Raw genomic sequence first — 18,116 nt, forward strand, 5'->3', positions numbered from 1 at the left:
GGGATCTTTTTAGTTGCAGCATGTGGAATCTTAGTTGCGGCATGCAGGATTTAGTTCCCGGACCAGGGATCGAACCTGGGGCCCCTGCATTGGGAGCACGGAGTCTTAACCACTGGACCACCAGGGAAGTCCTACCTTCAACTCTATTGATTTGATTACAGTTCTTAGACCTGTTTTTTCTTCATAAAACAGCATAAAATTTTATTTGAACAAATGTTTATGTAACATCACTATGTAATGGGTGCCCTGTTAGGTCCTGGGTATACAGTGTAAATAAAGCAGACATGGTTAGAGAAATCTTAATTGTCAGGAACGGACACTAGCTAACTCGAACAGAAGGAAAATCTTGGGGAAGAATATTAAGAATTTCCCAAATTCATGGAAACTGTAAAGTTAGGCAAGAAACATTGGCAAAAACAAATATTTATGCGGGATGGTCAGATAGCTAAAGTGGGCCTTATGGGTATTGTTGAGTCTTATAGATAAGTGTGGGAAAGATACAAGAACCAAGAAAACAACAAAAAAAATCAATATATGATTATAATATGATGCTGGTGCTGTTAGAGAAATAGAAGGCTGAGACAGAGAACAACAATGTGTGGGTGGGGATGAGAAAGGACCTCTGATGTTTAAGCTGAGAGGAAGGATGGAGAGACACCTCATAGTAGGCTTGTTTTCAAAATTATTTTACTATTAATATTGTTTTATTATATGTACCTGAAAGAGATCTGACTGATACCTAGGAGGTTAAGGGTGGGTTTGTTGGGCAGCGGTGATTAGAGGAGTGTTCCAGGCAAAGGAAATAGATGTAAAGTCTTGATGGCAGAAAGAAACCAGGATATTTTTGATGGGCTTAAAGGAGGCCAGTGTGACTGAAGCAGAGAGGGGGAGGGGGAGGGCAAAATGAGATGAGGTTTGGGAGTTCGGCAGTGGTCCTAACTCCAGACTTTGGAATCTATTTGAGGGGAAATTGGAAGTTTTAAAGAGTTTTAACCAAGCCGATGTATACTTATTTCTACTTACTGAAGATTATTTTGGCTGCTTTGTGGAGAATAGAGAGAAGATGGGAGATGAGTAAGGAGTGTACTGCAGTAGTACACAGGACAAAGACGTGTGGTCACTGATGTCTTGTATCAGCATGGTGGCAATGTATATTGGGGAGAATTGGTCAAAGATAAGATATAAATGGGAGTATACATGCAAAGAGTTGTTGCTGGATTATGTACAAATTTTAATAGAAGGATTTTTGGTTCTTGAATGGAGAATTTTACTTATGTGTGTGATGTTTATATATTATTCTAGATGCTTTTGACTGCAAATGACAGAAATTGAATTAAAATTAGATTAAGAAGAAAAAGAATGTATTGGCTCATATGATTGAGGAATCTAGTGGTGGATTGGGACGTTAGGCAAAACTGTGTCCAAGCCCATGGTTATTCCTGAACTTTGTATGGACCTCTTATCTCTGTTTCTGTGCACAAAAAAAGTGTTTCTCTTCTTTTTTCAAGGCTCAGGGCACATTATCTCAGGCAGCTCTAAATTAAAAACATAAGAGGAATCAGAGAAATTTCTTCTTCCACCAGCCACATATTGAGTCTCTGAGAAGGATTCTGATGAGCTCTTCTTGGGTGTCTCATGCACCAGTGACTAAGCATTTGTCTAAGGCCTGGTGCGCATGCCTATTTCCAAGGGGGCTATTACCCTATGGAAGCGTGGGGGAAAGTTTACTGTGCCTACACAAACAAACAAATAAATGAAGCCATGACAGTCTACTACAACTATATAGAATAATCTGTGAGAAAGACAAAAACAGTCCCTGACATCCAGAAGCTGGTCCTGGCTCAAGCAAGACCTTAGTGTTCTCCTGTTGAACATAAGCAATTTTGCAGAACATAAAATCAGATAAGGCCATGCTGTAACTATGATGGACTGAGAAAAATATGTGCCTTGTCCAAGCCACAGAAATTACCTGACAGCCCCTTATCCTGGCTAAATATGAGTAACTACTGCTTCTTTACCAGTTATGGTGTTAGACTGGGTTTAGCTTATTACAATGCCCAACCATAGAATTATCCTCAATCCCTGAGGCGTCCAATCCACAGCCAGGTCCTGCTTCCTTAAATCCTCCCCACAATCATCTAACACAAGCTCACATCCTATCATAAGTCTTCTCTAGCACCCTGTCACTGAGCTAGCCCGTGGGTCCCATGATGTGTCTTCATCCTCACAGCACAAGCAAAAAATCAACTTGTTCAACTATCGGGTCATTCCTGGTGGTCTTTGGCTGGAGGGCATTGACATCATATCATTAATAAAAACAAAATGGACAACAATAACAACAACAACAAAATTCATTCAAGTTTAAGTTGCAATCTGTAAACTTCATTCAACCTTGCCTGGCAGTCTCTCTTTCTCCCTCATATTTTCATTTTGGAGATTAATAAAAAGACTGCAATAGTGAGGAGTTTAGAGACAAGTAATGACCACGACATTGTTATCACAGTGATGCACTTGAACTTTTATGAGATATCATGTCACTCCTCATGTTCTACATGCACTAACTGACTCCACTGTAACACAAAGCCTGTCCTGGTTCTTTGATGAATGAGGAAGCCGTGGTGCTTCACTTTAGCCATCAAGCTAACACAATACCATCAAGCTTCCTTTGGCTTCCTCTGATTTTAATCATTCATGGTTTTCTCCAGATTTTTCTCTAGGACTGTACCAGCCCCAAATTGGCCAAAGTACTGAAAAAAAAATCATCTTTGCTTGTGACTATTTCCTGGCTGTTAAAGCAGGTTGAAGATATAGTGTAAATAAAGAAAAACATTTTTTTTGCTCTTTGGAAATGGGATGAACAACTCCAATATGGTCTCTGCTGAAATTATTGTTTCTTCTGTATTCTTTTAGCAGCCAGCTATGCCTAAACTCTACAAAGATTGAATGATTTTTATGAAAGTCTGTATCTTTCTTGAGGGAGGGAATTTATTATTCAACTGTAAGTTCTCAATAACTATCATTATTTGTGACATAAAGTGGGTACTTAATAAATGTTTGTTGAAAGAATGAAAGGATAAAATTATAAATAAACTTCAGTCTCTTCACATTGCTCCTAAAACAAAATCCAAACTCTATCCATGACCTTCATAGTTGGCATGATCTAACGAACTCTCCAAGTTGATCTCACACCCCGCTATACTCTCCACCTGGACTTTAAAAAAATGTACCAAACCACTAATATCCAGGACTTTGCTCTTGTAGTTTCTTCAGCTGAAATGACCATCCTGAATGCTTCATAAGTCCATTTCTTCTCATTCTTCAAGTCTCAGCCTAATTTTCTTTTCAGTGTAGTCTTCTCTACTACCGTAGGTAAAATTATCTCTCACATTCATATCACCATATTTATTTCCCTTATAGAATTTGTCCCAATATCTAGGCTACTTATTTATTTACTTATTAGCTTGTGTACAGTCTGTTTTCCCATTGGAATGTGAGTTCCTTGTGGCAGAAATCTTTTCAGCATGTGCATAACTCTATCCCCAGTGCTTGTCATGAAGACTGGGATATAGTAGATCTTCAACAAATGTTTATTGATGTTATGAATAAAAGAGTGAATGCAAATTTATTTTATATCTGACTTAAAAGAATTCATCTTTAGTGTGGACCTAAAAATAAGAACAGATAATTATAATATCTTGAGAAATGTATTAGATATTGTAGGAAATGTACAAATGATGAGAGTTCAGAGATTGAGAGTTTCTAGATACTGGTTATCAGAAAAGCCTTGAAGAGCTGGTAGTACTTAAGCAGGGCCTTGAAAGATAGTTAGGATTTAATAAGTGGAGATCTGGGATGAGATAGTATCAGGAGGAAGGAATAGTGTATAATAGGCAAGTCTTAAAAATGGTAGTCGGTCTATTTTGGTTGGAGCATAAACTTGCCGGATGAAATTGTTGAAGCAAGAGTTAGGAAGGTAAATTGATGTCAGACTGTGCATGGTTTGAAAGACATGCCAAAACTGGATTCTGTGTTGCAAGCTAAGGGCAATCACTGACTTTGAGCAAAGAGATGTTTTAACAGAGTTGCTTCTTCAGGTAACTTATATGAAAGTAGCACGGAGGATGGTTTGTGGAGGGGAGAAATTGTTAGAAACAAGTTGGAGATTATTGTCTGGAATAGTGCAGATGAAAAATTGTGAAGACCTGAACTAGAGTGTTGGAAATGGGAATAGAAAGAAGACGGTGGGTATAAAAGACAATTTAAAGGTAAATCGCGCTCGCAGAGTATTCAACAGGGTACATGGAGTTGTACTAGGTATTTATTCTGCACTTTAATAATTGTCCGTACATGAGAATTTTACTGGTACTATTAGCTCTTTTATTGAGGGAACCTGTGAAGTGGAAAATTCCTTGATGTGGAAAGAGAACAAGGCACTCTGACTAAGACTCAAATTTCAGAGAGAAACTTAAAGTCTACACATCACAGAGAAATTCACTAGCATTAGCAATTCCAGAGAAATGTCTGTAGTTGTGCAGGGTGAACTGACCAGTTACAGTTAGAAATGGAGCAAAGTTGGGGCTTACTACTGGGACAGAATGTCACACTGATTATAGAGCCAAAAATCAATGACTAATTATAATATTGCAACTCTTTTCACAGCGGTATGATCTGGGGGTAAGTGCTTTAAACTCCCATTTTGGTCTCTTTAAGTCAGTTTTACTTGAGGCAAGTGGTAGTAATATTGTTCAAATGGAATAAAATTATTTTACTACTATCATTGCATATTATAATATTACCTAGCTATCTCAATTAATCTATTATTGATGGGCAGACTCTAGCTTACATTTGGGACAGTCTCCAGATAATCTTTCAATTTATAAATGAAACGCTTCATGGAGCCATTTTTACTTTGTGACTCAAACTCCACAACTGCACAGGACTTGATCATGGAGAAATATATTCTTTTAAGAGTGGTAGTGTCTATCAATATTAGGATAAGTAAATCATTTATTCAAGTAATTATTTATTGTGCCTAATGTTATAAAGAACTGATATTGCAACAATAAACTATTCTGATAGAATAAATATCTGCCTTTGCATTTAAAGCTTAATTTACTATTACATCAGTAATAATAAAAAGGCGTTGAAATATACACAAATCCTAAATAGATTGCTATTTACTCTCTTTAATCCTTGATTTGGCTTGCACCTTAACATTTTGGACTGATTATTATTTCTTCCTCACGAACTGTATTTAGTTTAAATGACTTTATCAACTATGCATACATTTTAATCATCTCTTGTTCCATGTTGGAGTATAGTTCAATTCTATTAAATAATTCACTTTGCCATTAAATTCACCTCTCAGTGGTGTTGCCTGTTAAATATGGTGTTTTGGAGAAAATCCATATTACTGAACATTCACTGGCGACATGAATTATCTCCTGAAGATGGTGTTGTGATTCAATGTCATAAGTTATTTGGACAGCTCTTACGGTAACTCTGTTTTACTCAGTAACACCTCATAACTCACTGCTGTCAGCTGAAAAGGGTGGGAGGAAGTCCGCACATCCTATATGCTCTCTTCCATTAGTCCTCCTTCCTTTCTCTCCTAGAAGAGAAAAGCTCTGTCATAGTAATCACTGGTAGAATTTCCTTTTGAACCGCATGGTTTATTCTTTGAATTGTTTTGAATTGGAAACAATTAAATAACCTCTTGAAAGAAGGGAGAAGATTCTGATCCTTTCAGTAACAGTGCATTTATTGTCCAACTTTCTGGAACAAATATTTGCATTAAGACATCCTCCTTCTTCATGTTCCCTGTGGGACAGAAGGCTTATTTGCAACTTGATGAGGTCACCCAAGAACCATCTGAATGTGCCACGTCATTGTGCTGGGTTGGCAACAGCAGGAGGAAATATGAGGGGGAAAATCTGACGGTTAAGATGCAGAATTGGTACAACATCTGTCATTTACGACAAATGCCAGAAGATGGCAGTCCTATTTGTTCAGGACTTTATGAATTTTGCAAGACCCATGAGTCCTCTTTGGTTTCAACATGATCATAGCTCATGAAGAAAACCCAGAAATTAAGTTTTGTTACTATAGAAACCCGGTGGAATGACTGAAATTTTTTTAAAGAAACAGTCTCAAAAATCAGAGTACTAGGAAAGAAAATGTGCTAGAGAAAACAAAACACTTATTTTTCCCCCCTTATAGCAGCATTGAGAAACTCTTGAGCCTTTAAAATTCTTTTGCTCCTTTTCTTTTTTTTTTTAAACAGAAATATAGTGAAGTTGGCTTTTGAAATCTATTGCTTTAAAACAAATTAACATAATTTGTATTGTTGTAAGTACAATAAACATACAAGGAGGAAACTGAAAGGATTTATTTCAGTACAAGAAATAGATCAGGATACTTTTCATGCTTTTTTGTTGACTATAAATGATTTCAAAGCAGAAATGGTCTAAAACAGTGCTAGATTTAGAAAACAAAATTGTCTTGCTTTCTCCTCCTCCTCAAGGTGTTACTAATGCAGACACTTTGCAGCTGCTTTTGCCTTGAACTGATTTACTATTTGAGCTACCAGATGCAATGATCATTTTTGACTACTCCAATTAGCACATTTAACATTAGGGCACTCAACCTCTATCTTCACATTTAGGATTTGATGGGGCCTGTTTTACTGCATTTTAATTTTGCATGGAATCTAACTAGTGAGCATAAACAATACATAAAAAACTGCATTTTAAGAAAGCGCCTTTATTCTCTGTCCTGAGAGTAAATAATTATATACCCATGGGCAGTGACCATTCATGAGGAAGAGATGATCTGCAGGATAATGGAGAGGGGCTAGTGCAAATAAGTTGAATACTATTATACACTGTGTGATTCCCATACTCTAAAACCCTCCTTTTGCTTCACCTGGGATGTATAATCCTCTCTTAAATGTCATAGACCTTATGGGCTGGCATGACCCAAGGCCCTGAACCACAGCTGGATTTCTGTCAAGAGCCTGTTAACTGATCATTGACCCCTGCTACACCCATTGTGACTCTGCCTGTCTTTCCACACCTCTCCTCCACATCTCTTGAGACCCATGCCACTATGCCATGGTCACCCATGGGCTCATCTAGACTGTGGTCTGGTGTCACAAATAGATCCTTGCCTCTATTTTGCTTGTCTGATGGAAACCTACAGCTGTCCTTGCAATTTAATATACTGCTAAATTGTGCACACAACTTAGTTCCAGAATTAGGCTTTGTATCTCTATGTTGGAAATGCTACAAAATGAATGTTACTATTCTTCCCTATTCTGTGACTTTACCTTGGTAGCTCGAAATGAGCTACAGTGGGAGTATTTACCCCATGTAAATTGGCAAGCAATATGAACTAGGGCTTCCCCCCAACACATCCCCAGGAGAACAGGTGTCAAGCAATTATCAGAACATCGCTACCCCTCAACGTAGAGATGCAAGAACACAATTTTCCTTTTAAAAAATAATTATATAATGAATGAGAATCCAATTTATGTGGAAATGTAGGCATTGGCAACATAGTAACATAGTTTTGGGATTTGTATTAAGGTATGGCAAGAAAAGGAAAACATTAGCTGAGATTCATACGTTTAAAAATAGAAAAATCACATACTGAAGAATTTGGAGCGGGGGTGGAAGAAATGGGTGAAGGTGGTCTAAAGGTACAACTTCAAGCTATAAATAAGTTCTGGGGATATAACTTACAGAATGATTACTATAGTTAGCAATACTGTACTGTAAAAAAATAGTGTCCTGTAAAAAAAAGAATTTGATATGAAGAAACAAGACATATTATAACAGAGAAGGAAGCACTGTCTCCTTATTATATTGGAAAATTTAATATGTACAAGCCTTTCAAAATCTGATTTTTAAAATCATTGTACATTCTGGTGAATGCTTTTGAATGTCTTATGTCTGTTTTGAAGTACTTGTTTCATTGCCTCAAAATGTACAAATATAATAAATGCTGCTTATTGCTGGAAGATGATTCAATAATTTAAAAAATTCAAATTTTAAAGCAAAAAGTGTTGAATCCCAGCAAACACTTATATAACTGCCAGTTTGGTAGGAAAGGAAAAGAACAATAAGAAGCACTGCTATTTGAAAGGTGAAAATGTCACCAAATGCCCTTGAATGCTCTCAACAGGAGCCTGTCTTTATTCTGTCTTTTTCTCTGACATCTTAAAATGAGATCATTTCAATACTTCCAACCATCTGATAGAATCCAAGAGAAGATTATACCAGCCATCAATGTAAAAAAAAAAAAGTTCTTGATTTGGAGCACACAAAAAATTCAAGAAAAAGTAAAAAGTGAAAGGAAGAAAATTTCTCTTTATACATTATAATCCTCAGTGATTTACAGAAAAGTTGTTTTGATTAATGGTATTGTGATTGAATTAGGCTGACATTTCCTCTTCTTTAGCTGCAAAAGCTTATAGTTCTAGCTGTTGTGCACCTCTTTTAAACAGCCAGCCACCTGGACAATTTCTATGGACTCCTACATCCTGGATTTGGAGTGATTCCCTGTATTATTAAAACAAACTGGACCTGAGGGGATGCAAAGAAGAACAGCTGCACAAAATCAGGCTTCTCATTATTTAGAAATATTTCTAAGACACGAGGGATTCTAGTTTCTTTGCTGCCTATGCTTTTCAGGCACACAAAAATAAATTAACATTTTTTTTTACCTTATTGTTGGGGTTAAATAAATTAATAGTGGTAAAACCCTTAGAATAGTGCCTGGCACATCGCGTTTGTTATTATTTTTATACAAGTCAGGAACATTTATTAAATTGCTTCTCCTGCCACTAAGTGGACTGCACATGAAATAGGTACAGGGCAATGCAGACCCCTGATGTGTAATAGACAGGACGATTACTGGCACTGTGTATGCACTCCATGTATGTACTCCACGTGTGCACTGGAGAGGACACGCCCTCCATTTTGGTGTGGACATGAACTGTTAAGTTTGAGAGTAGAAGTTAAATAAGGGGCTCTGGAATCATCTCAACATTCGGATGTAGGTTCAGCTACAATTCTAAGTGCTTTCTACATGTAAAGCTGAACAAGACCATTTCACGTGCAGGGTGACACTTAATCCTATGAGTTAGGTGTAACTATCACTGCTCCACAGTGAGAAAACTGAGGCTTAGAGGGTGGTGTGGTTTGCTCAGGATTGCATACCTAGAGAACAAAGAACCTGAATTTGAACCTGTGCCTTCTGACCCCATATCTGGGGTGATCCTTACTCAGCTGGAAGTTGACCTTGTCACGAAGTGGTGCTCCTGGGCTAACTGTTTTCTCTTTCAGCTCCAAAGTTGCCCTGAAGTTCTAAGATGGTGGTCTTCTAGTCTCCTGGTATCTGTTGGCATTGAACCAGTCTGTGAGATGCGGATGGGGGTGAGGAAAGCCACAGTTTACTGAGAGTAAAAGATGACTGTATATATGAATGACTAGACTATGGCAAGCTTCAGAGGGAAGTTTCCTCCTTATCAGAACAGTTTTCAGGATATTAAAATGTTAAATTAAGCTCCCTAAATGTTACTCCAGTCATCTTAAATGTTGCCAGTTGTTGCTAATTGTTTACTTGACATGGTGGAAATTATTCTCAGGTATAGTTAATATCATAAAAATGTCTTTAAAATGGCTTAAGAAAAAGAGTCTGTTTCTATTTCATTCTTATTAGGAGCCAATTATTTTCATACCTCAGATTTTCAATGTTCACTGAATCCCACTTTTTCGTTCTTAGATATTGGTTCACTGTCTTTCATGTGATTCTTTTTGCCCGTTCTGTATTTCTTTGAAATTTTGCTCCATAGACTTTATGTCACTACCAGGGCTGTTCCCTAAGTGAAGCAAATTGGTCAGTGAAATGTACAGCTCATTCACTAAAACCACCTGCCTTCAGTGAGTTGAGGATGATGGATGTTATTACCTGACTCTTTTATTGCTGCCCAGATAACTGACTGTATTAAAAACTACCATTCTTAAGCATCATTTAAAGTTGACTATTTCTAACAGAACCCAATGAAAGGTCTGTAAAATTCTAAGCAAATATTACACCACTAAGAGAAGCTCAATAAATGATCATCAATTTTTGGACAAAAAAACCTCAGCATAATTTTCTGTCTAGAAAAGTTTATCATACACTTGAAGCACGTTAGACCGTGAGGATATTAATTTGTTGCAAGTTAAACATGATGAATACTTCTCTGGGAACCCATTTCTCTTCTAGTTCTTACTCAAATTTTGCACTTTTTCTGAACTTTCTGAAACATTAATCTCTAGAGTGGTTCTCAAAATACCATGGATCTCACTGACATGTGGTATTCATTACAATAAAGTGCTGATGGTAAGAGAAGTGATTGGAGAGAGGGAGGTATTAGATGCAAGAGAAGACATCTCTGTTGGCCAACTGGAAAAGTGGGCAGTTTAATTCATGTTACATAACATAGTGATGATACTTATAGAGTTAAAATCTCAATTAGTGTAGAATCATTGAATGTATGAGCCTAGACAGGTATTCGAGGCACTTTTAAAGACATTCTTATGTCACATATGTATGCTTAAGTATGGAAAATTTAATGATTTCTCCTCCTATTTTCTCTTAAACTAACCATACTTAAATGAGGATTCAGCCATGAAATGTGGATACACAGAAACTATATCCCAAATTTTGAAGTCATTAAGGAAAGACAAATATGGAAAGACATGATTCAAACAGGGAATGTTCTGAGACTCTGTATGAACTTTTCCTACTAGGCAACTGTCTCAGATTTTTTTTCTTTTTGTAAGGAAGTGAAAACCAGAGAAGTGGCATTGAGGAAGGGGACCTGGTCCCTGCAGCAGGGATTCTGCATCTCAGGGAAAGAAAAGTGACCTCTAGACCCTAGAGGGGTCACTGCTGGATGATGCAGCTGTTGATTTGAAGCAGCCGTTGTTACAACACCAGCAGAATACCTAAGTGTGTCTATATCTTCTTTCCATTCTTCACTCATTATATTCCACACTGCAATCGGATAACGCCTCTCTTAATCTGAGAAGTTGGTCTTCTTTTTTTCATAAGTAACCAGCCACAATTATAGGCAATGTTAGACTACCAGATACTTCCACTTGTGTGAAGTTTTTCTTTGGGAAATTTTTCTCAAAATGCTCCTTGGAACCATCTGTATTCTGTCATGGGAAGGGGGTTTGGGGAGGGGCTTATGAAATGTGCAAACCTATCAAGTGAGAATCTCTAGAATCTTCAATGTTGTTCTCTTGGTAAACCCATTCTCTCTCTCTCTCTCTCTCTCTCTCTCCCCTGCTTTATGTAGTACACCTGGGCCTGCATCATAAAAGACAAACTAAGATCGTATCATGTACATATAGGCATATATTTATATATAGACATATATATATAGGACAAGCTATAAGCTACAAAGAGTCATTTAAATTCTATCTTCTAGATTGGATAAAATCATAACAAAAAACATATGATAATGCAATGTGTTAATAAAAATGAATTAGGAATGATTTTAAATGTACATATTCACACTAGCATTTATTAATTTTCTTTCCATCCTGTTGATTGGAAAGTCAGGAGAATCAGTAACCTTGAGGTGAGACAATACCATTGAAAATAAATAGAAATGGAAAAATGTCTTTGATTTTTTTCCCTAAACATGAAATTATTCTAACTTGATCAGTTTTCACAAGATCATTAAGACAGAAGGAGAGAATCCCGAGAGACAGGTCCAAGCAAGGATTCAATGATAGAAGGCATGTAAAGCTTAGCAAAGTGCTTGTTGCCAAATAATAATAGGAAGACATTTCTATATAATATTCTATATTATGTTGCTAGGTACTATTCTAAGTGCCTTACATAAATTTAATCATTCACTCTATCATCACAACAGCTCTGAGAGGGAGGTTCTACTATTATACCCATGTTGCAGATGTAAAACTGAGGCATAACTCCCAAGGTTATGGAGCTAGATGTGATGGAGGTGGGGTTTTTAACCTATACAGACCAGATTTGGAGTCAATGTTCCTAGTCACTACAAAACTGCAACAAAAATGGGGACATCATTCTTATCTTAAAGAACAAGCAGATGTGAAATGTCTTGAAACTTTTGCAAACAAAGAATAATATGTAGGGACCAGTCCTACCAGATAATAAAACTTTCTATCAGACTAGAATAATTAAATGTGTAATTTAAATGATTAAACTATAGTAATTAGTGGGTGAAAAATAGACTGGCAGATCAATAGAATAGAACAGCTATCATGGAACCAGTGCCTGTAACGAACGTAACACATGACAAATGAATCCTAATGATTCAGGTGAAAGAGATGGATCATTCAAAAGGCACTCCTTAGAGTATTGATGAACTAGTTTAAAAAATCCATTTTGATTTTATGTTATCCTAGCTCATCAAAATAAATTATAAAAGGATGAAAGAGCTAAACAGAAAATTAAAATAAAAAAACAGGATATATAGGTGAATGTTTATCAAATTTGTGAATGAAGACAAGCTTTATGAATCTGAAGAAAATCAAACACCTACAAACGACCAATGCATCTTACTGTATGTCAATGCCTTCAAGTCAAAAGTAAAAAACAGAAAACAAACAAGCAAAAAACTGAGTTAAATGAAAAAAAATATGAAAATGTATTTGAAATAAAATGTGACAGATTGTTAGCTTTATTAATTTATAAAGACATTAAACCACTTGATAGAGGGGAAAATACCCTAAAGTAAGTTGCAGATAACTGGATGAGACACAGGAACTATTCACAAAATAGTAAGGCAAATGATTAATTAATATTTGAAAGAGATTACTCTTACTAATAACCAGTAGGTAAATCATAAGTATTATGTGTTATTTTCTGCAAATTACAAAACATATGGAACATTAACAATTATCCTACAACTATTAGCACTAGTGGAGGTACAAATTGCAAAACAAATATTTTAGAAACTGTCAAGAGTCTATGTTCACACAGACTTTGACCCAGAAATTCTTTTAAACTTGTGAATATACACCTTAAGAGCAGATAAATTAGCAGGTTGGGATTAACATATACACACTACTATATATAAAATAGATAGTCAACAAGGACCTACTGTATAGCACAGGGAAATCTACTCAGTGCTCTGTAATAACCTATATGAGAAAAAATCTCAAAAAGAATAGATAAATGTATATGTATAACTAAATCAATTCGCTGTACACCTGAAACTAATGCAACATTGTAAATCAACTGTACTCCAATATAAAATAAAAATTAAAAAAGAAGGAAAACATCAAAGCTAAGAAAAAAGGGGAAAAAATAGTGATCACATCATTTTAAGTGCAAATATTATGTGTGATTTCTTGTTTGCTAAACAGTTTGCATAGTAATAGAGAAATGAATCCACACATGATCTTAGCCAAAAGGCCAAGAAGTGATAGAGAAATGAATCCAAAATGTTGAGTGGTAAAAATTTGAGTAATTTTTTCTTTATTTCCTTCTACATTTCTCTTGTATCTCTTTTTCACAATGAAGGCCTATTCCTTTTGCACTCAGAAGAGTTTTTAGGTTTTTTTCGTTTGTTTTTAAAAAGAGAAAAATAAGTTAGAAAATAAAGGGTGGAGTGGTGATAATATGGAGAGATCATCCTTCCTGGAGTATAGTTGATTTACAATGTTGTGTTAGTTTCAGGTGTACAGCAAAGTGATTCAGTTATACATATACATATATTCATTCTTTTTTAGATTCTTTTCTCATATAGCTTATCACAGAATATTGAGTGGAGTTCCCTGTGCTGTACCATAGGTCCTTGGTTACTATATATATACTTGGTTACTATACTATATATATCTTATATATAGTTGTGTGTGTGTGTTCACCCCAAGCTTATGCTTTATCCCTCCCCCCACCCCATGTTTCCACTTTGGTAACCATAAGTTTGTTTTCGATATCTGTAAGTCTGTTTCTGTTTTGTAAATAAGTTCATTTGTTGGGATGATTACTTCTTATTGGAGAAACTGTGTCTAGGAAAAGTGGGCAATCTAGTGTGTATTCCCAAAGATGGCCCACAGTATTTCAGAATTTTCTAACAAAGAAATAAATGTTCTTTTCTTGGCTCAAATTTAGGGGGAATATAACTCAATGTTTTCCTATAAATAATGCAAAAGTGTGTGTCCATCGTTTTAAATATCTCTTATTAAATATCCTACTTGAGACTATTTGGACTCACAAATAGGGGTAGAACACACTTAGAAAGTAAAGAGAAAATATTCTAGAATTGTCTAATGATGGATGGGGGCATGTTTTACTGAGGCCAGAGAGCAGGACTGAGTTATAAAGCCAGAGATCGGGAGCTAGAAGTAACTAACCAGGCCTCAGAAGTGGTTTCCCAAAGGGTGAAGCAGAATGAAAAGCAAGGATTAGCTCTGAAGATAGGACACTAGGAAGAAAATGTGGGTGTGTTTAGAGAAATGATTCAGGATGTTTTTTATTATTGGGTTCCTCTTAGATACATCATCAATTTTTCTTTCTTTCCACCATGTCATTCCCATCTGCTTACAAACATGCTGTAATTTTTTACATAAAAATTCCCTCTCTTGACCCATTTTTTCTGTACAGATGCCATTGTCGTTGGTCAGTTTCCTTTTACAACAAAGTCCAAGAAAGAATTGTCTGTCTTTGCTGACTCCAATCCTATCCTCTGTGCGTTCACTGCACCATGCCATCAAAATTGTTCCTGTCACCAGTGACTTTCACATTGCCACATCCAGTGGTCATTTCTCAGTCCTCATCTTCCTTAAACTATCAGCAGCATTTGACACAGTTAACTACTCTCTTTCCTTCCTGACACACTTTCTTCAATTGTTTTGTGGGGCATCACATTTTTCTGGTTTACCTATAACCTCTCTGGCTTTGCTTCTTAGTTTCTTAAATAATTCTTTCTCTGTCTTCCTCAACTCTTTCTTCTCTTTCCACACATATTTAGAAAGTGACTTCATCCACTTTTGAGGCTTAAGTATCCTTATGTTGTATGGTCCCTCCATTAGAGTAGGGAAGTTTTAGAGTTTTCAACAATACCTGGCAATATAGTAGTCAATAACTACTAAATATTTGTGGAATGAATGAATGGATGTGGATCCTAGCATACCTTTTCAGAATTAAAAACCAAGCCTTAAAGGACCCAATGTAGCTTGAATACAAGAATACTCTTTAAAAACTTATCCCCATCATAATATAATCATTTCATACTTAGACTGTACACTTTTGTGATTTTTGAATTTGAGAGAAAAATATTAAAACTTTTCCTTCTCTCCTCAAAAATTTAGATTGCCATTCTGCTAAGATGTTTTATTTCTGTTTTCTAAAAGACATGGAGCTGTCATTTGTAGAGGTGTGGACAGACCTAGAGACTGTCATACGGAGTGAAGTAAGTCAGGAAGAGAAAAACAAATATCGTATATTAACGCATATATGTGGAACTTAGAAAAATGGTACAAATGAACTGGTTTGCAGGGCAGAAATAGAGACACAGATGTAGAGAACAGATGTATGGACACCAGGGGTGGGGGGGGCGGTGGTGGTGGGATGAACTGTGAGATTGGGATTGACATGTATACACTGATATGTACAAAATGGATAACTAATAAGAACCTGCTGTATAAAAAAATAAATTAAATAAAATTCAAAAATTCAAAAAAAATAAATAAATGACACAAAGCTCTGAAAAAAATAATATAATTTATACACAAAATGTTTTTCATTATGTTCATCTCTCTGTATTAAAATATAAGTGAGTCAAACACATTATAGTTTGTAATTGTCTTCTCAGGAAAAAAAAATCACAGCCCTCATTGACGTTAGTTAATAACTTCAGTAAGAGTCTATCATATCATTAAGTATTATCCCCTGGTGTGAATGAGAAAAGATACTCTTACAATCTTTTTAATTGATTGTTTTACATTATAGCCAGGATAACCATAACTATAGAACTCTAGTCTCAATTTTTCTGTCGTTCACGTAATTTTAGTCAGCTGATTTTTCATATTGAAGAGGTGTTGTTCACTCTGTCAAGCAAATTACCAAAAGCCAGCACTGAAAAAAAAGTACTAATCAAAATTATTAAGTGGAGTTCCATTCTTGTGAGGTTTTAGGCGTTTCTGTGTCAGTCTTTGCATAATTCATGGAGAATTTTGTTTCTTCAGTATTCACGCATGGATAGGGGAATATATCAGAAAGTCATAATCCTCATTTATTCTAGTAAAAATGGTTAGTTTTATAGCTATCCAGAACATGTTTAGGGCGTGCCTGAGACAGAGTTCAGGGCTCTTTTCCTTAGAACTCTTTTTTCACTTTTAACCTGTAGACATGAGCTAGTATTATCTATTATTGATATCAAACTACCACCAAAACTATAATGGTTTAAAACAACGATTTATTATTTTTCTTGATTCTGAAGATTGGATTGAAAAAACTAGACTTTTAAAAAACTGATCACCTCTGTTCATCAAAAGACATCATTAATAAGAGAAATGACTAGGCAAACCACAGCCTCAGTGATAATATTTGCAAAACATATAACTGTGAAGGCACTGGTACCCAGAATATACAATGAATGCCCACAACTCACTAATGAAAAGACAAATAATCCAATGAAAAAAATGGGCAAAATATTTTAACAGACACTTCACAAAAGAAAACATTCAAATGTTCTTTAAGCATATGTAAAACTGCTCAATATCATGTCATCAGGAAATAAAAATTAAAAACATAATAAGACACCACTATACATCTACTTGAGTGGTTAAAATTAAAAAGACACAACATCAAATATTGACAAGGATGTGGAGTTAACTAAAACGTCCATATGTTACTGATAGGAATACATTGTAAAATGCAGCAGCCACTTTGGGAGCGTATTGGTAATTTCTTACAAAACTAAACGTGCACTTATCCCGTGACCCAGCAGTTTCCATCTTTCGTATTTACTCAGAGGTTAGGAAAATAAAAAGACTTTTGCAATTACTATACTCATACCATTCTAGGTTTAATTGCTCCAAGCTGGAAAAATCCTTTGTGTACTTCAATAGGAGAATAGATAAATAGGCTGTGGTATATTATTACAATAGAATATTAACTCAGCAGTAAAAAGAAACAATGTACTAATACATGCAATAAGAATGAATCCCAAAATTATGCTGAGTAAAGAAGCCAAACATGGCTTCACATATATGAAGTCTTGCAACAGGCAGATCTAATTTACAGTGGGGAAAAAGCAAGAAAACAGAACAACAGGTACCTCTAAGCGTGGGCTAGGGATTGACTAGGAAGGGGTATGAGGGAACATTCTGGGGTTAAGAAGAATATTCCATGTCTTGATGGGAGTTAGGGTTATACAGATGTATTCCTTCTTTCAAAACTTGGTAAATATCACTTAAATTTTATATATTGCATTGTATAGAAATGCTACAATTGCACAGGATTAGATAAAGGAAAGGATTTACAGTACTTCACAGAGCATACCCACATAAGGCTTTAACCAAGGCATAGAAAATAGTATAGCATGTTCCAAGTATAGGCAAGCATGGAGGCCAGAGACACTCCTAGAATCAGCTCCCCAGGGGTCTTTTTTTTCTCATGGAGACACTTGATCTGTGGATTATGAACCACTGACATGTGAGTGAGGAATCTGAGTTTCAGGAGACCATGCGGAAAAATCTCCAGTAGAATCTTTTATGCCTCTCTAGTCACATTGCCAAGCCAGGGTGGTTAACCCATTACCCCAAGTGTAAGTGATCTTTAAACAAGCTGGTCTTGGGTGTAAAGCTTAAAGTTTGAGATTTAAAGAACGCACTATAAATCTTTGGTTAGCTCACTTGTTTTTTTCTTGGTACCAGACATCTAGGCATCTCTGGAGATAAGCATGGAGCTGTCCTGGTTTAGCTATCAGATAATGGTATATTACATAATACATTTTACAGTTAAAGGAAAGAGAATATTAAAAAGTTGAACTCTTGTTTATAATATGCATTCTGAAGTGCTTAAGCGGGAGCATAGAGATTCTGCAATTTACATTAAAATGCATC

This window comes from Balaenoptera musculus, chromosome 12 (genome assembly GCF_009873245.2).
Source record: "Balaenoptera musculus isolate JJ_BM4_2016_0621 chromosome 12, mBalMus1.pri.v3, whole genome shotgun sequence".
NCBI lineage: Eukaryota > Metazoa > Chordata > Mammalia > Artiodactyla > Balaenopteridae > Balaenoptera > Balaenoptera musculus.